Raw genomic sequence first — 6,000 nt, forward strand, 5'->3', positions numbered from 1 at the left:
TTTAAAAAAAATTTTCTCCTTTTCGTCTTTTTTTTTTTTTTTTTTCTCTCTTCCTTTTTTTTTTTCTCTTTTTTCTTCTTTATGGGCTCAGCTGGCTGACAGGCAGCTGTCTGTACCAATAAGGCAGCAGCCGACACCAACTGTACTCCCAGTCATCATTGCCCATTTTTCTGACACCTTTGCTTGTGTATCCTCTTTTATTTGAACATTTTACCAGGGAGTATCTCACACTACTTTTTTTTTTTTTTTTCTTCCTACTTGTCTTGTCCAGCGTTCTAACAGCAGAATGGTAGTCTGGTTCCTTTTGGTGCTGAACAAATTTGCTTTGCCAAGGGTAACTTCATAAAGTATATGAAGCGCCCTTTGATATTCTACTGTGTTTATTATGATTCTACGTCACTACCATGTTCCACCTATTGCATATATATTATCTATTATTATTTAACACTGTTTTATTAAATAATGGTTATTTGAATCATCCTAAAAACACTTTTTGCTGTCTGAGAGGCAGATGGTAGTTCCTCTGGAAACTAGGAGAATTAGAAAAATGTTGTGATATAGCATTAGATCCTGTTCTGATCAAATAAAAATGTGTTTAGCATTTGTACATATTTTTGGTGTAATTCAATTCTTCCAGGAAATGATCTTAAAAAAAGAAGCAAATAAAAAATTGCCTTTTTAACAGTATCATGATCTATCGTGATATATCATATCGTGATCCTAGTATCGTGATTTGTATCGTATAGCCAGATTCTTGCCAATACACAGCCCTATTCTGCACTGTTCATAAGGAGCCCACTCAAACGGATGTAAGTGATTACTGCTGATTATAGAATAGAATAGAATAGAATAGAATAGAATAGAATAGAATAGAATAGAATAGAATAGAATAGAATAGAATAGAATTGTCTTTATTAGATCCAGTTGAATTTGTTTTGATTCATCTTAATATTTTTACAAGAGTCATATTAGAAAAAGAGGAGAAAAAAAAGATGAAGAAGATGCAATCACCAGTGGAGAACAATAAAATAATCTCATCTGATGTTCAAGATGAACAAAATGAAAATGGTTTCTTTAAAGGGGTCATATTTGTCTAAACCCACTTTTATTAGTCTTTGGTTCATTTATTTGTATATTTGGACCCTAATAGTTCACAAAGTTTGAATTTGAACCCTCCAGGTGCTGCAAAGCTATCTTTATATTCATTTTGGTAAAAATTGAGTGGATTTCTACAACCCGTTTAAATTCCTTCTTAATTTGTTACATCTATAACTAGTTATGTCATGACATTTGCACATATAAGGTCAAGACTTCTGACAAGCATTTTCTCCGAGTACGACATAGTTGTTTGTCAGCAGCAGTGGTATTAGTCCATACTGAAAATATGTCCAAACTTCAAGCTGAATACCTAAAATATTCAGTTGTTGGTTCAGCGGGACAGAGCAGCACAATCAACAACCTGGAGGGGGTGGGGCATGAAGTGGCTCATTTGCATTTAAAGGGCCAGCGCTCAAAACGACCTTTCTGGTGTCATTACTGAGAAATAGGGTTGAAGATGGACCTGTGGAGTTGAATTAATGAAGAATTCAGACCCAAGCAGAGCATTTACAGTTTATGTAGACCACAGGGAAATGTTTTAAAATGCAGAATTACATTCCATTATGAAAAGCCCTGAGTGTCTTTTTTTTTTTTTTTTTATGTTTTTATATTATATACCTGTTGTGAAGCACACTGAGTCAGCCTTGTGCGTGAAATGTCCTCTATAAATAAAGTTGAATTGATTTGAATTTTAAAAAGCAAACTATCACTCCTTTAAAACATTGGGTTTTGCTTTGATTTTCCTTATTAGAAGAATGTGACCAGTTCAACATATCTATCGTACATCATCTTCTGTGTACATCTGTGGAATGACTGCATGGGCAGGTCGACAAGATGATCAGTGAACATTTAATACAGGTACGTTGAAACAGTTGGCTATTGTTTTTTTCTTTTTGTTTTTTTACAGGCATCCAACTCCACTAAAACAGGGTTGTCAAACATACGGCCCGGGGGCCAAAACTGGCCCCTCAATGGGTCCAAACTGGCCAGTGAGATGAAATTACACTGAAGATATTAACAATCAAACTCATTTTAGCTCAGGCACCACATGAAGCCCAAGTGGATCCCAAATGGACCGGACCAGCAAAATAATAGGATAGTAACCTATAAATAATAATAATAATAATAATAATAATAACTCCAAATTTTTGTTTGTTTTGATGCAAAAAAAAAGTAAAATTGCATGAAAATGTTCACATTTCCAAACTGACTTGACCATATATGAACAGCCTGAAATTTCTTTTGTAAAATAAGTATTATTTTATCAGTATTCTAAATGTTTTTTGCCTCTGTCATTCCACTGTGATCTATAAGTTGTAATGCACATGTGTAAATGATAAACTGAGGCAGAATATTGTTAAAATACACTTATGTTTTTTGAGACATTTCAGGTCATTCATGGTTGTTCAGGTTACTCGCATTTTTTGTGAAAGGATAATTTGTAAATATAAACCTTTTCTTAATGTAATTTTACTTTACTATGTTAAAACGAAGACAAAAATTGCAAAGAATGAGTTATCATTATTTATACTTTTATTTATGTTATTATTATGCTGGTCCAGCCCACTTGAGATAAAATTGGGCTGAATGTGGCCCCTGAACTAAAATGAGTTTGACACCCCTGTTTTAAAAGACAGTTTATGTGGTTTAGTAATAACTATTGGGTTGTAAAATAATTAAAAAAAAAAAACTCATTTTAAAAACAATGGTCCACTGCAACTTTAAACATGAGTGCGATAACAGATTATCAGATTAGCAGTTTCTGGAATGTGTGTTAATAACAAAATGAATATGTGCAATGTTATCTCAGTGTTGTCCAAAATGTCTGCCACAGTCTCCAACAGTAAGGAACTAACTGAAAAAATAAAACAAAATAAAATGGACAAACAAACACTAATATCAGAAGTTTGGGTTGAAGCCTTACTAGACGAGAGAGGAAATCCAAGAATTCCACCAAAAGCAAATCCATGGTGACACCGGAGGAAAAATGTTTGTTTCTGTTTTAATCATTCTTTCCATTAAGTGTAGGTTAGGTTATATCAAAAGTGTTTATAAAAAGTTAAAATTGTGAGTGAAGTGGAAGTGATGTCTTCAGGTTCGTACTTTGTCCCATACACACATATATCAAATTAGCAGGTCAACACATCTGCAGAACATGCAGGATCTGTGGTTTTGTGTATGATAAACGAATATTTAGATTGCCTGCTTTCTGAAACATTTTCTCTTTTATAAATTGATTTTTCTACTTTTATGTCAGAGATAAATTCGAGGTGAAAATTTGGTTTAATTGGACTGGTCATCAGGGATAACATTAGCATCGCATTGTTTGGGAGAAACTCCTTATAATTAGACATTTACTAAATACTAATGATATTTTACTGATGTTAAAGGTTAACTTGCTTTATTATCCCCGTAGGGAAATTCAGTCTCTGCATTTTACCCAGCATTAACAGAAGCACATGCACACATTAGGAACAGTCACCAATGAAGGAACACACACTGATTTCTATTTTTTTTTTTCTTTCAAGATCTCTCATACATGTTTTCTGTGTCTAAATGGAAGAGATAATCTGCAAATCTGCCATTCGACTGGCATTGTCATTTAACAGTTAACAGTACCAACTCTTTTAACCCTTTATTGGGCAAGTGACTATTTTTGGTAATTTCCTGAAACATTAAATATGAGGCCAACCCCGTGCCTCAGTGAGGTCATGAAGCATGTTGGTTTTATAACACTATACAGTGATTCAGAGAGAGGTTATAGACGTTTTGAAGCTGTAAATAGAGAATATGAGTAATTTTTGTCAGTTTATGACCTGATAACAGTTGTTTTATTGCATGTGTTTACTTTTTAGGAAGTGCTGCTCAAATGGTTTATAGCAAGAGGAGAGAAACTGTTGTCATGGCAACCGACATGGATGTAGATGACAATGTTCAATAACACACTAAGGATGAAATTTAGAATTTCAGAATATTTTAATGAGTGCCCTATAAAGGGTTAACATGATAATTGGCACTTTTCTTTAATCATAAGATAAGATAAGATAAGATAAGATAAGATAAGATAAGATAAGATAAGATAAGATAAGATAAGATATAGGCTTCAAATACAACAGGAAAAGAGAGAAGATAAAAAAAACATGGTCAGGATAGTACCACCTCATTTCAAAACCCATTAAAATATAAACAGAATATCAAATAAACAGTGAATATGTAAATAAATAAAAACTGTAGGTAATATGGACATAAAATGGTAGTAAATCTAACTTCATTTAAATGCAACACTGATTTTATTGAAAAAAAAAAAAAAAAAGCCTCTTGACTATTCCTAAAAACTTGAAAATTGTCCAGTTAAAGTAAAATCAACTATAATGGTGGCAAGTATTTAGAAAAAAAATGTAATCATAGAAAAGCAGAACCATTTGTTCATTTGTCAGTCTTTGCAGTCAGCACACACATCAGTGACTGGGAGCTGTGAACACACACTGAATGAAGTGATTAAAAGACATATCTGAAAAAGTTCAGCCCCCCACAGTTGTAGGCCTGAGGAGCTATTGTTCTCTCAGAGTACTGCTATGTCAAACATTGAGCATTATCACAATGAAAGCACTTACAAAGCCTAACATCTCCCTAAATCCCATAATTATTCCAGGATATATTATGTACCTGAGCTCCAGCTGTCTGATTGCCACAGTGAGGGGATTGCTGCTTCTACAATCAGCTTACAGGAGACAGATTGTTATGATTGGCTAATAATGTCAGCGTGTAAGAAGTGTACTTAAGCAGTGTGAGACAGAGTGAAGGAGAAAATGTGGAATATTTTGTTCGATTCCTTTCTCCTTCATCCCCGCTGTTGTAATTTGCTCCTCTTGTTACTTGTGTTCTATCTTTTATTTACCTCACAGATTTGATTTTCCCAACAACAAAAGAAAGTGAGATGTAGGATCTCTTTGTCACCATTTTCCTCCTCCCTCCCTCCTTCCCTCCCTCCCTCTCTCCCTCCAATCCCCAGCGCTGCTGCTCTTACAAACACCTTCCTCCTCTTTCATTTAGTGTCAGGGTTTTCCCTAAGTCTTGCATCTTTTGTGTCTTATCACAGCGGTCCCCTGAATGTATGATTACTAAGCTCTGTACCAGCCTCTGTTGTTATGTGCCCCGCTCTCACACCCTGCCCCCTCACTCCTAGCATTTAATCTAATCTCCTCTCTCCAGTTCCACTTTGATATTAAGCTGGGGGAAAGCTGAGTGTCTCACTAACCTCTCTGCTCTGACATGAGGCCTTCAATCAGCCTCATTGTGGAAAAAGCCTTCAACATGTCTGAGTCAACATGTCTGACTTGACAGCTGTTCTAAAATCACTTCTTTAAAAAAGGGAACGTGACTTATGGATGCTTAACTTGGTCCACAAAAAAAAAAAAAAAAAAAAAAAAAACAGCATCATTGACTGTTTGTCAGTACTATAGAATCATGAAATAACTGCAATGTGATGTATATTGGAATCCAGCATATATACATGTACTGACTGATTATTGCACTGTTATTATATGTGCAATATTCAATGTTTTATCACAACGTGCAATAATATGTTTACATCTTTAGTCACTTTCTCCTCCCCTTCTTTGTCCATTTATTACCTCTGCCAGGAGGTATTGTGATCGCTTTGCTTTGTGTGTTTGCGTGTTTGTTTGTTTGTTAGCAGGATAACTCAAAAAGTTATGGACGGATTTTCATGAAATTTTCAGGAAATATTGATACTGGCACAAGGAAGAAATGGTTTAATTTTGGTGGTGATCTGTGGGGGGGGGGATCTGCGTGGAGGTCTGCGCTCTCCAAGTGCTGTTTAACAGCCTTGTTTATGATAAATTCACAGTTTTTTTTTTACACATCTGTGTTCACAGCCTT

The sequence above is a fragment of the Sphaeramia orbicularis genome, chromosome 7 (genome assembly GCF_902148855.1).
Source record: "Sphaeramia orbicularis chromosome 7, fSphaOr1.1, whole genome shotgun sequence".
NCBI classification, from domain to species: domain Eukaryota; kingdom Metazoa; phylum Chordata; class Actinopteri; order Kurtiformes; family Apogonidae; genus Sphaeramia; species Sphaeramia orbicularis.